The following is a 14,961-nucleotide window of genomic DNA, read 5'->3' on the forward strand; positions in this document are numbered from 1 at the left end:
TCATTTCAGCAGTATCTCCCTTAAAGAAGGAAAAAGAAAGACTAGGCTTTCAACTTATGAAGGAAAGTCTTAGTGTCCATTACAAAATAATAAATATCCGTGATTATATTGTAGAATAGTAAGGATCAGATGGGTTTTGAAATCACTTATAGGGATGTGGCATTATATGCCAGGATACAATATGTGTGAGTACACAAATGGCTTTAGAATTTACTGTCTGGACCAAATAATCAATGATATCTCTAATTTGGTTATTTTTAAAGTTTGTTTTAGTGGTAACTGTGATACTGTTCACAGTTCCCTGGGATGCCTAAATGAAGTTTAAACACAGGAGTACTTGCAATATGAGGAGGAAAAGGATAATGAGTAGTTTATGTTCTCAGAGTTTCACATATAAGGTTACCATGTCTTTCTGATAATGCTTTTCTTATCTCTATGTTGATATATTTCATAAAAATACAGAAATATGACTAAATTTTCTGGTCATATTGCATAGAAAGACATAATTGCAATTCAGTGTTTGTATTCCTGTTACTCTTGCTTTAATTTCATTTTATTTTTCTCCATTTTAGGAAATAAACCATGTTTAAATATAATAATAGCAAAAAAAAAAAAAAGATAAAGTCACGTGCATGCTCCCAGGTCAGTCTCTACAATGAAGCTATTTTGTTTTCTCTTTTTCTGGAAACCTCAGGTATAAAAGACAATGGGACTAAGAAATGATGTTGATTTAAATATATATATATATAGGAAGTGACAGCAGGAACATAGTACTACCTTAATTACCAAAGCCATTTTTAACTTTGGGTGTCAGCTAATACTTATTCCACCTAGGTGGTGTTCTGATTATATGAGTGTTTGAAAGATATAATGTATTTTCTAGAAGATTTTATTAGATTCAAAATGATTTTATTAATGATTCAACATGAATACAGAAAACATAAAAACATGCATCTTCAGGAAAGGCATAAGCTGGAGGTAAGCTGTGGGAAGACACACTTAGTGAGACAGATGAGTCCAGGTCTGAGGCAACTCAACCCCTCCTCAGTCTTCTATAATTAGTTTCATACTTTCTTCATAAAAGCAATATTTTTTTCTCAAGAAGATGCATGTGCTTTTCATGCCTGCATTCTGATAAGGAAAGTAAGAAAAATCATGAACATTGTAAAGAATGACCAGTAATTGAATTACTTTAGACAATAAGAATGCAAATGCTCTTTGCATCCAAATGAGTGTTACCATCCAATTTTTCAAATAAAATAAAAAACAGAAAGTAATTTTTTCTCACAAAGGGAGTGTTGATTTAGTCACTTGAATCTTGGAAAATTCAAATTAGCTTTATGCGGCATAGTCCTTGAAACAAACATGGAAAAAATTATATTAGATGTCTCCTATCCTAGTAGAAAGCAAAAAGAGCAATACTAGAAGAAAATGCAGGGAAAAAACTACACAACACTGGTCTGGACAATGATTTGTTTTAGATTTGACACCAAGAGCACAGGCAACAAAAGCAAAAATAACAAAATGGGATTATATCTAAATAAAAAGCTTCTGCATAACAAAGGAAACAGCAGAGTGAAAAGACAACCAACAGTATGGGAGACAATGTTTGCAAGCCAAACATCTGTTAGAGATTAATATGCAAAATATATTAGGAATTCAAACAATTCTATAGAAAAGATAATCCAATTTAAAAATGGTCAAAGTTTCTGAATATACATTTCTCAAAAGAAGACCAACAAATGGACACCAGATGTAGGAAAAATGCTCAACATCACTAATAATTCATGAAATGCAGATTAAAATCACAATGATATAACACATCATATCTTTCAGAAAGGCTATTACCAAAAAAGGAAACATAACAAATGTTGGTGAGGATGTGGAAAAAAGGTAACCCTTGTACACTGTTGGTGGATACATAAGTTTGTACAGTCATTTATGAAAAACTGTATGGTGGTCCTGCAAAGAAACAAAAATAGAATTACCATATGATTCAGCAGTCTCGGTTCTGGTTATTTACTCAAAAGATTTAAAATCAATATGTTGAAGAGATGTCTACACTCCAGCATTCATTACAACAATATTTACAATAGCAAAATTATGGAACCAACCTAAGGGTCCATCAACAGATGAATGGACAAAGGGAAAATGGTATATATTCACAGTGCAATAGCACACTATTTTACAAAAGAAGTACATTCCATCTTTTTTAAGAAAATGAATGGAATTGAAGAAAATTATGCTATGTGATATACACCAGACACAGAAACAGAAATACCACATGTTCTCACTTATATGTGGAAATTGAAACATTTGAACTCATAGAAGCAGAGAGAGCAGAATGGGGTGGGGTATGAGAGAATGGGGAGATGATGGTCAAAGAGCACATAGCCTCAATTATACAGGAGGAATAAGATTTTTTTTGAGATTTATTGCAGCGTGTGGTGAATATAGTTAATCATGTTGTATTGTACATTTTAAAATCACTAAGAATAAATTTCAACCTTTCTCATCAGAAAATCATAAATGTTTGAGGTGACGGGTATGTTAGCTTGTTTTAATTATTACATATATTTATAAATCATAACATCACTTTGTACGGTATAAATATATGCAACTATAATTTGTTAATTTATAATGAAAAAATAAAATCTGAAATGTTGGTGAATGGTTTTTATATAAAATGTGGCACTGCAGAACTTCCTGCAACTTTTTAAATAATACAGTTCTAGTTTCATATTTTTCTGAAGAGAGAAAAATGTGCTTGCTATTATGTTGAGTATTAGGTGGCATAGATTTAAAGGGAAACTCAATGAAGTGATTTCCGAAAGATTTATTTGCTGTTATCTCTATCTACAGTGTCTCCCTAATGCTCTCATCTACTATTTTGACTCATAAAACCACTTCTATAAAAAGGGCTCTGACTCATCCACTGAGATTCAAATTTACATATCAGTAAGTAGGCTTGCTTAAAATCCCATCTTAGATTCACATGAGCTTAGATTCACATGACAAACATGAGCTCATAATTTTTCCCTTTCCATTGACCACTAATTTGTTCTCCTTCTAGTTTTCCCTATTGCAACAAGTAAAACCATCTAGTAGCTCTATTCAGAGACTCCCAAACGTAAGACTTCAATAATCATACAGCTATTGAGTTACTTCATTTCTTTCGAGTCTCACAGCTACTGTCCTGGCTTAGACCACTTTTATTTCTTTCCTTAATACTGCAACATTCACTTTAGAAGTTACAGTGTTTTATCTCTGGCTCCCTGAACTCTCCGTTTTCCACACAGAAACCAGAATGATCTGTAAAATGTAAACAAATCCAGATTACTCCTCTTGGTGAAAGTCCTCTTCCTCTTAACCCCAGGCCTTGACATAAAATCCATTTCCCTTATCTTAGCCTCCAAGTACCAAAAGACTTGGCCATGTAGTTTTAAATTTATTCCACAGCACTCTTCCCCTAACCCACCAGGCTCGAACCTATGGTATCTTTCTATTCTTCAAACAGCAAACTCATCTTTATCCTAGAGTCTCTGTGTTTGTTCTTCTAGCTTGCCTTTCCTTTTTCCTTTCATCTAGCTTGCCTTTCCTATTTCTTGTCTTTTAGCTTTCAGGTGAAATGATGCTTTGGTAGTAAGGCCTCACCTCCCTGCCCACTCTAAATGCCCCCTTGCTGTTTCACCTCATCCCAACTTACCCTATTACATCATCCAGATTTCCATTCTTCATTAATCTCATTTATCACTGTTTGAACTTAGGATGTGCTTTTGTGCTTTGTTTTTGTTTGTTGTTTGTTTGTTTGTTTGTTTTTGAGAGAGGGTCTCTCTCTCTGTTGCGCAGGCTAGAGTGCAATGGCCTGATCACTGCAGCCTCAAACTCCTGGACTCAAGGGATCCTCCTGCCTCACTCTCCCAGGTAGTTGGAGCTACAGGTGCTTATCACCACACTTTACTGTTTTTGTTGTTGTTATTCTATAGAAAAGGTTATCTTTATGTTGCTCAGGCTAGTCTTGAACTCCTGGTCTCAAGACATGCTTCCACCTCATCATCCCAAAGTACTGGGATTGTAGGGGTGAGTCACTGCACCTGGCCTTTATGTCATACTTTGAATAGGGATTTGTCTTTCTATTCACCACTGAGTACTTGGTGACTAGAAACATCATGACACAATTATAGGATAATTGTAGAAGACAAACACATATTTGTTAAAAATGAACATATTTATTTGTATTTAAATGCATTTAAATTCAATTAGTGGACTTATTTATATTGTATATAAAATTCCATTGATCTCCTATTTTGAACTTTGTAGCTGCTCTAGTTTATTTCCATTATAATTAGAATTTTCTTGAAAATATTTGCTTTATCTTAATATAAATTATCAATATTTTCCTACAAAATTTGCAGCATTCTTCGTTCCAAAAAACCATTTTAGTGAATTTCTTCACATCATGTCACCTTTATTTTCTGTAGTTCTTTTTAGTATTTGTGAATAAGATAGCCAAATCTGTGTTTTATTACTATTTTATTAATATATGTATTTTATTTCTGATAAATTGAACATTTGTCCACAGGTTTGAGGCTATTCACATCTCTTCATCTGTCAAATGTTGCTTGTCTCTCTGATCATTTTTCTAGAAATTTTGTTCACCATTTTATTTAAAATACCAGAAATTAATAGTTATGAAAATGAAACAACCATATTACAAAAATTCAAATGTACTAAATGTAAATGTTCTTTATACCATTATACATTAGAACACTTTCCATGATACACATGTAACCATTAATATCTTTCTTATTCTTTAACACTGCAAGTCATTCATTTGCTTTGCTACAATTCTTACCTAGAATTTGGCCCAGCATAACCCCAAGGGTCTCAGTATAGTGACAGCTCTGGCTCATTTAACTTTATCCCTCTTCTGGGTTCAGAAGCACTTTGGGTGCCCATGTTCTTATGACTAAAATCTATTTTCTAAGCTATGGCAAGACAGAAAAGGAAAAGTAGAAATATGTTGATGTTACAAATTTAAATAGTTGAAAATAATAAAGGTAAATAATCAGATAAGATATATTATGAGTGAGTAAAATTGATGTATCAGACAAATTTTAACATGGATTAATAAATAAGAGTTCCTTACATTGGTATATTGAAAGTGGTAATAAAAAGTACATATTTGTTAGGTTAGGATATGCAGTGATAACAAATATTTCCAAAACAGAAATTTAACTCTCATTCGTGCAACACTTTCTAGGTGTTCTTTGTCCATACTGTCACTCAGGGATCCAGGCTGATGGAAACTTTAATGTCTAATAACTGCACCAGCTGGGTCATTCAGCCTCCTAGTTGCTGTATCAAGGGAAGACACTGTGAAGACATCACACTAACTCTTCAATGTTTTGATACACAATAGACTTACGACATCTCTGTCCATAGCCTGTTAGACAGGATAGGCTGGGCCATCAGTCCTACCTTGGAATAAGGAGAAGCAGTAATAAAAACCTTGGTGTGCCTCCACAATCTTTGCCATAACACATAAGATTATATTATTTCAAGTAGGATTAATATACAAAAAGTTAAGTTTTCTATATTGTAGCAAAATCTCTCCACCAATGTTTTATTTTATCTTTGGGTGAGAGACTAAAAGCAAAGTTATAAATGATACAGAAGTATGCATCTTTTTAAATTTATTGTACTTTAAGTTCTGGGGTACATGGACAGCTTTTGCAGAATTGTTACATACGTATACACATGCCATGGTGGTTTGCTGCCTCCATCCCCAACCATACACATTAGGTATTTCTCTTAATGTTATCCCTCCCCAACCCCAAACTGCCTGCTGTCCCTCCTCTAGCCTTCCTATCCCCCAACAGGTCCCAATGTGTGATGATGCTCCCCTCTCTGTGTCCATGTGTTCTCATTGTTCAACACCCGTTTATGAGTGAGAACATACAGTGTTTGGTTTTCTGTTCTTGTGTCAATTTGCTAAGAAGAATGGTTTCCAGATTCATCCATGTCCCTGCAAAGGACACGAAGTCATCATTTTTTATGGATGCATGGTATTCCATGGTGTATATGTGCCATATTTTTTTTATCCAGTCTGTCTTTGATGGGCATTTGGGTTGGTTTCAAGTCTTTGCTATTGTAAACAGTGCTGCAATGTACATACTTGTGCATGTGCCTTTATAATAGAATGATTTATAATCCTTTGGATATATACCCAGTAATAGGATTGCTGGGTCAAATGGAATTTCTATGTCTGGATCCTTGAGGAATTGCCCCACTGTCTTCCACAATGGTCGAACTAATTTACACTCCCACCAACAGTGTAAAAGTGTTCCTATTTCTCCACATCCTCCTCAGCATCTGTTGTCTCCAGGTTTTTTAATGATCGCCATTCTAACTGGTGTGAGATGGTATCTCCATGTGATTTTGATTTGTATTTCTCTAATGACCAGTTATGAGGAGCTTTTTTTCTTATGTTTGTTGGTAACATAAATATCTTCTTTTGAAAAGTGTCCGTTTGTATCTTTTGCGTACTTTTTGATGGGTTGTTTTTTTCTTGTTTGTTTAAGTTCTTGGTAGATTCTGGATATTAGCCCTTTGTCAGATGGGTAGACTGCAAAAATTTTTTCCCATTCTGTTGGTTGCCAGTTCACTCTAATGAAAGTTTATTTTGCTGCACAGAATCTCTTGAGTTTAATTAAATCCCATTTGTCTATTTTGGCTTTTATTGCCATTGCTTTTGGTGTTTTAGTCATGAAGTCCTTGCCTATGTCAATGTCCCAAATGGTATTGCCTAGGTTTACTTCTAGTGTTTTTATGTATGCATCTTTTAAAAGTATTACTTGAACTTTATAATCCAAAAACAAATGGATAAATGAGCAATATTATCAAATAAAAGAGGAGTTCTTTTTTTTTTTTTTTTGCTTTGGCTCATATTGTTCAATTTTACTAATAATTTAGATAAGATATACACTGCCATATACTGATTAAAAGTAATTGTTTAAAATTGAAGTTGTTTATTAGTTTTCTTAAAATATAGTTTATGCTTTTTGTGTTCTAAGAAATCTTTGCCTACTCAAAAGTAACAAAGATATTTCTCCTATAAATTTCTCCTATATTTTCTGTATAATTTTGGGCTTTACATTTCAGTTTATGATCCATTTTGAGGTAATTTTTGTATATGATTTTCAATAAGATTTAATGTTTATTTTGAACATTACTTATTAAAAACTTATTCCCTCAAATAAAGTAATAAAAATTAAAATTTTATGGCCATTCTAGAAGAAATATTAGTTTTTTATGGATTGATTTATACTTGATAACAAGTATATTTTACCTCCAAAACAAAAGTAATTATTTTGCATGTCAAAATATTGCTTTTCTATAGTTTTCTGATAGAGAAGTGGGTCTTATTTCACTTACCTTAAAATTATTCTTATGCTTTTGTGATGTAATTTATAATTCATTTTTGGATACTTTTATAGTTCTTGTAAAAACTACCACACATTCTATTTTGCACCATATTTTTTGAATGATGGCTTTATATGAATAAATTTTTTACTCAAAAATTTTTTTGAGTAAAAAAATTAATAGAGGATTTCAAAGTGAATAAAATAGGGAAGTAAATGCAAAGTTAAACAAACATGGATAGGCCCTGGTCATTTTGCAGAATATAATGACATATTCCACATATTTTTTAATGACTTGAAAATTTTTTGAGTATATTTTACTTAAAGATTGGTGAAATAATAGGTAGATTATTCTTTGTGGTTTTTTGCTTCATTTCTTCTATTTTTATTTTATAACTTTTAAATTATATACATCTTGCTATGAGTACCTGTACTTTCTATAGATGTACACGTATATATAACATACTCTGCTATTAAAGAAGTTACAACAATTACTCTAATTAAATCAATCTTTACCTCAGAAAGAAGAAAAAACAGTTGTAAAGGAAATGATAATGGGTCTGAAATAGCCAGAAAAAGGAGAAACCTGTGACAATTGAGAAGTGTGAGAGGCATCATGCAATGTCAAAGGTTATTTTGCATGAAGTTTATCTTGAACTTAAAGGCAAGACCTCAAGAAGCCAGAATAAGAGCACATGATTTCCCCCAAAATTCAAGGTAGATAAAAGAAAATAGATAAGTTTATGTCGTGGGCATTTAGAAGAACAAGAATTAATAAAGAGCTGATAAAGAGGAAAATAAAGGTCAAAAACCTGGTTACACTGCAAATTTGAATTCAGTAAGTTATATTTTGTAAATTACTTAACTGTGGCATGGCAACCAAACATTTATTTCCAGCCTAATACATTTACTTTGTATACCAAACTTCTGCTATCAGTGTGCATGTACAAGGGAGGAGAAAATGAAGGAGGGAAAGGAGAGAGGAGAGAAGTAGGGGAGAAAGCAATATAAGAAAGAGAATTTTATATATTCTGAAAAACTCCTAATTTGTTTGGTCTTTGGTCTAGATTTTGGAGTGAAGGCCTGAAGGCATTAATAGTAATTGCCGAAAGCGGTGGCTCACACCTGTCATCCCAGCACTTTGGGAGGCTGAGGTAGGTGGAACACGAGGTCAAGAGATCGAGACCATCCTGGTCAACAAGGTGAAACACTGTCTCAACTAAACATACAAAAAGTAGCTGGGCATGGTGGTGCGCACCTGTAGTCCCAACTACTCGGGAGGCTGAGGCAGGAGAATTGCCTGAACCCAGAAGGCGGAGGTTGCGGTGAGCCGAGATCGCGCCATTGCACTCCAGCCTGGGTAACAAGAGCGAAACTCCGTTTAAAAAAAAAAAAAAAAAAAAAAAAATAGTAATTGCTATTTCACGTTTTTTCCTTGGAAGGTTTCTAATTACTGGGAACAAATAAACAAACTGAATGCTCCAAAATATATTCCTAGGAGCTCATGATTCGCTTTGTTTTATGTTCATGTTTCAAAATTTTGGGGAAAATAAATTCCTATTTAGACAAAAAAAAATTAATGTTTACAGAAATAGTGCAAAATTAAATTATTTGGATTCCACATATATCTCTGAAGTGTTAACTTAAATTTGCAAATTTATTCCCTCATAATAACTAGTCTATAGATTTGTTTTCTCTAAATATGGCATTTTTTTTTTAACAGTTTAGCTTTGAATAATGCCTAGTTGCCCCAGAGTCTTCTAGGTCAGAAATATAGAACTGATGGCTTATTCTTCATTTTTTAATTTTATGTTCACTAAATTGTGTCACATCTTCCTTTGAAAATTAAGAACTCACACCTCACTCTCATTTCTAAATGATATTTTCATTTTCTATGTTTACACGTTTCTTCATAAGTGCTCTTTAATCTTTATTTAATGTTCTTACTTCCATTCAATTATGTAAATATTTCCTCAATATAATTCAGAGATTACTGTTTCTAAAATGAATTATTATTGCAGGAACTCACTGTTTGACCCACTCTCCTCAACACTGTTTCTTGTTGAGGAGAATATGATTTGAAGTCAGGTCTCGGTACTATCATTACAATTAAGCTATTTAATGTTTTAAGAGCATCAGTTTTCTCAATAAAAAATTCCCAAACTGTAATAAATATCTGAAATCCCTTTCAACATTACATATTATGGTACTATGATATTATTGTCTACAAAATAGGCTTAAACTCTGTCTGACTTTCAACTTTCTACTCAAATTCACCCACCTTATGTTTCCAGTCCCATTTTTTCTGCAGCCTAACATATATTCACTGACATAGTTAAATTAATCTTCTTCTCTAACCAAACTGTCTACCCGATTTGACTTTGACAGTTATGACCTCTGTCAAAATGCTTCCATCTCATCTCCAAATCTCCCTCTTCATCAAAGTCCAGAAAAAAAATCTACACTATTTTCTATTAGTAAAATGTTACTTAATTATGTGTTTCCACCTTTAAAATAATATTTTCTGTTTTATATTATTACAATATTAATTAACGAGGTAATTAAATATACATCATTTTCTCTCAATGAACATTCCCTCTTTTTTATATCCTATTTCTATATCTTACCTTTTCTGAGGATTCTGAGCTAAATTATATATATTAGAAATTACATATATATAGTATGCTTTTTTCCTGAAGTAGTCTCTTTGTGAACTAAAATGGTACTTGCCCTGACATCTTCTCTTCCTCATATGTTGAGAAAATATGTCCGTGTTACTGGCTTTCTAATGCTTTTACAAGATATGCATGTTAAATGACATTGGAAACTCTTAATGCATCTGTTAAGTTTTCCTTTTTACTGGTTTTATTGATGGTTTGCATTAAAAATGTTTTATTGTGTCATTTTAATATTCTTGGATCTATCTTCCTTGTATTTAAAAATTGTTCCTATTAGTTAGCAATTTATTTTGTTTCACTAATGTTTTCTTAAGGATTAGACTGTATAACTATGCTGTTGTCCCATGGCACACTGTACACACCCATCACTCTATTCTTATCACTGTTTTAGTTATCTATCTTCCTTGCTTAAATGTAAGATTAACAAGGCTACAACTAAGACATGGACATCTGAATGTTATTGCTGATTAGTGTAGAAGCACAATGGAGATGTTTTCTGAAGTTGTTGTTTTATATTTGACATTATATATTCTAAATATCCATATAAGACTAGATACCAAGTACTTATCCTGCTTTATTTTGTCCCCTCACTTCATTATTGTGACTTGTGACTTTGTCATTGTACTATCTTGTATACAGATATCTTAAAAATATTATATACCATTCCATTAAGAAAGTAGTTTTACATTGTTGTTGTTGTTTTTCTTTGTTTCAGTTTAGAAAAAAACCTTTGGACCTGGTTTGATCAAGGAGAAAAGCAAGGGAATTCAATCAGGTGGGTCCAGTGTTTAGATATTTACTTTATATTTCATGTGTGTTCTGATAATAAAATGCTTGCAAGTAGTCAATAGAAAAAACTAAATGCATTCAAGATAAATTGTAAACATTATAATAAAGTGAAAGATATGCAATTCAATCATTTAGATTAAAATACCTTTAATTATTAAGAAACTCTTAAACATTAGATTATATAATATGAATTAATTGCTAAAAGGAATTATGGTTGTATGTCAATTCTGATCCTCTTAGTAACTATGTAGGCCAACATGTCATATGTAAATATGTGGTTGTGTGTATCTGGGTATTTTTATTTGCAAACATGTCATTTTTTCTCAAGCATTTTTGATAACTACAACATTAAATGAGGGATGTACCATAGCTTATTTTAACAAGCTCCTATGGAAAATAGTGGCTGTTTCTCAATTTTTAATATTATAAACAAGGATGCAATGAATAATTATATGCACATATCTTTCTGTACCTTTAATTTTTGCCTTATTAAAGTACATGAGGTAAATTGATAGGCCAAGGAAATTTTCAATTAAAATAAGACTAGATGATTAGGACTGTCTTATTTTACCTAGTGATATAATGGCATTTTGGTCTTCAGCCATTTTCTTTATGGAGAGTAATTACAATAGAAATATGTGGCCAGGAGCAGTGGCTCATGCCTGTAATCCCAGCACCTTGGGAGGCCAAGGTAGGCAGATCACTTGAGGTCAGGAGTTAGAAACCAGCCTTGTCAACATGGTGAAATCTTTTCTCTACTAAAAATATCAAAATTAGCAGGGCATGGTGGTACACACCTGTAATCCCAGCTACTCAGGAGGCTGAGGCATGAGAATCGCCTGAACCTGGGAGGTGGAAGTTGCGGTGAGCCAAGATGGTGTCACTGCACCCCAGGATAAGTGATAGAGCAAAACTCCATCTAAAAAAATAGAAAAAGATATATAAAAATTCCTTACTGAATTTTTTTGGGCCTTTAAAGAAGACATACTGTTTCTACATCTCAATGAGCAATACTTGATAAGGTATTTGTGACTTTTATGTATACATATGTGTATAAATGTGTGTGTGGAGAATCTGTTTTTATGCAATGATAATCATCACAGCTTAATTTCCTGAATCATTATACAAATGCAGAAATGGTGAAACATAGTAATAACTTGCCTAAGACCATGATAATTAAATAACTCAATTTCTACCCGTTACTAAGCTCTCACGTTTAAAAGTTATATAGAGAGGGAATTAACTATTAACATAAACAGGACTTTTGATCAGACTTCCACAAAGGAAAATGAATTATGGAAAGTACTGAATTATGGAAAGATATAATCTATTCCTTTTCTGAAAAAGCAACTTGTTATTCTTAGAAAAACTTTACAGGATGGCAGACAAACATAGCAGGTAAAAAATCTAGTAAAAGAAAAATTTTCTGGCATGGAAAATTTATTTTGTTTCAAATAAAATGATTAATATCATGGATTGTAATTTCAGATCTGGCCTTTGTTTTAATGACTATTAACCATGAGTCATCATTTATCCTGTGTAGAATACATATATAATTTAGGACATATATGTATGTATACATATACACACATATATTATAGAAAGAAAATCTATTCCTTTGTATATATGTACACATATATATACACAAGTAATAGATTATATATATATATATATATATATATACACAAAGGAATGTATATATGTGTATATACAAAAATATGTGTATACAAAAATATATTTGTATACATATATGTGTGAATATGTATAAAAATATGTATGTATACATTCTCTACATGTATACATACATCCTGAATTAGATATAATACATATATATGTATGTGTATATATATATATATATATATATATATCTCCTAAATTTGGACAAAAACCCTGATATGTATTGAGCTTAGTTACTTTAAATACAGCTTTATTTAACTTCATTTCCACACAGTGATGAAAATATCAAAGCTGTTATAATGATGTAAAAACAAATATCTGTGATTATGTGTCTAGTAAGTGTTAGACCAACATTCAAAACCAGTTATATAGATATCCACTCGTTAGAAAGAACATGAGATATTCTGTAAGAACTTGAAAATATGTAAATGAAGCCTGTCCTCTATAGGTGAATTTGATCAACTATAGACATATCTGGAATTATTGTGTAGAAATGCCTTGCTTTTATAAGAGGTGGTTATTAACTGAAAAAAGAATACATAATTAATGAGCATAGAAAAAAGACAAAGATATCCATAAATCCTTTATAATGAATCCTAGATATCATGTCAACTTCCTCATGTTCTGAATGAAATATCATTTGGTGTCCATCTACCTATATATTATCTTATTACAATGTACCACACAATGTCATCATTATTAATTATTTTTCCAAATTCATTTACACCAGGAAAGTCACTCCATGGGAATGTGAGCATTCCAGTAACTGAAAAGACCTAGTATTCTTTTATTATGAATGACTACTAAATACAATCAGTTAATTTAATTATAATAAATGTATCTCCAAATTCCCATTGGCCCTTGTTGTTGTGACATGATACAGCATTTTGAAAAGCAAAATAATTATACTCTCTAAGGTGAAGTGTCTTTGAAGCCAGCTAGCACACCCTCTTTGGTCAGAAATGCTTCTTATCATATATCATGTCAATTACTGTTTCAAAATTTTGAACATAGAATGGACAATAATTAGAGTTACCAATACCCTAAGAGAAAAACCATATTGGTAAGATATTTTGTAATGTTTTTTAGAAGACACATAACAACTGTGAAAATATGTTTTCTTTAAATAATGTATCAATTTGTACCAATGAAAACATCTATTAACATGATAAAAGCTTTTTACTTCTTTATTTATCTATTTATTGTAGTTTAATTCAAAGCCATACTTTACTGCAGCTCTCCATTGTCCTTGTTCAGCCTAATTGTCTAACAAATCACTGTGATTAAATAAAATTAAAATATTAGGCAAGATCCAGTTACTCTTAAAACTTCACTAAATTGCAGAACAGAGTCTGCAGCAACAGGGCGAACCACACAACAGCAGGGCGGAGCCTCGGCAGGCACCCAGTGACTAGACTGCCTCCTAGCTGGGCAGGACACCTCAACGGACATCCAAAAATAAAGCCTGAACCCCCCAAGACAGAGGATTTGAGAAAAAAAGGGTTTTTTAAATGAGCTCAGTTGCAGCAGAATCAAACATAGCAGCCTAACAGCCCTGAATGAACAACAGAGCTCACAGCTCAGCAATTGAGCTCCTATAAAGTACAGACTGTCTCCTCAAGCAGCTCGCTGACCCCTCTATATCCAAAAGACTGACATTTGGCAGGCATCATCCTGGCACAAAGATAGCAGAAAAAGAAACTGGTAGCATCCGTCACTGTTCCGCAGCTGCTATAGGTGCACCCCAGACAACCAGGGCCTGGAGTGGACCTCAGCAGTCGTACAGCGAAGGGGCTAGGCTGGTAGAAGGAAAACCAAGTAACAGAAATACTTCATCATCAACAATCTGGGCATCCACTCAGAGACCCAATCGAAAAGTCAGCAACTACTCAGACGACAGGTGGATAAATCCACAAAGACGGGAAGAAACCAGTGCAAAAAGGAGGAAAACACCCGAAACCAGAACACCTCGCCTCCTAGAAAGACCAAAACTTTTCACCAGCAAGGGAAAAAAGCTGGACAAAGAATGACTGTAACGAAATGACGGAAGTAGAACTCAGAAGGTGGATAATGAGAAACTTTTGTGAGCTAAAAGAACATGTATTAAATCAATGCAAAGAAACTAAGGAACTTGAAAAAAAATAAGAAAAACGACTTGAGGAAATGATAACAAGAATGGATAACTTAGAGAGGAATAGGAATGAATTAAAGGAGCTGAAAAACACAATACAAAAACTTCACAAAGCATCCATCTCACATGCAGGGATACACAAAGGCTCAAAATAAAGGGATGGAGGAAGATTTACCAAGCAAATGGAGAGCAAAAGAAAGCAGGAGTTGCAATTCTCATCTCCGATAAAATAGACTTTAAAGCAACAAAGATCAAAAGAGAC

At 32.9% G+C, this 14,961-nt stretch overlaps 1 long non-coding RNA gene across 1 annotated transcript; it reads left to right on the forward strand.

The window, feature by feature from the left end:
* The first annotated feature begins 570 nt into the window (after positions 1-570).
* Positions 571-10,886, forward strand: LOC118151681 (uncharacterized). The gene is made up of 4 exons (XR_004740121.3): positions 571-642; positions 7,946-8,141; positions 8,492-8,578; positions 10,818-10,886. It is a non-coding gene; the product is annotated as an uncharacterized LOC118151681 (long non-coding RNA).
* Positions 10,887-14,961: the final 4,075 nt, after the last annotated feature.

The sequence above is a fragment of the Callithrix jacchus genome, chromosome 1, assembly GCF_049354715.1.
Source record: "Callithrix jacchus isolate 240 chromosome 1, calJac240_pri, whole genome shotgun sequence".
In the NCBI taxonomy this organism is placed as follows: Eukaryota; Metazoa; Chordata; class Mammalia; order Primates; family Cebidae; genus Callithrix; species Callithrix jacchus.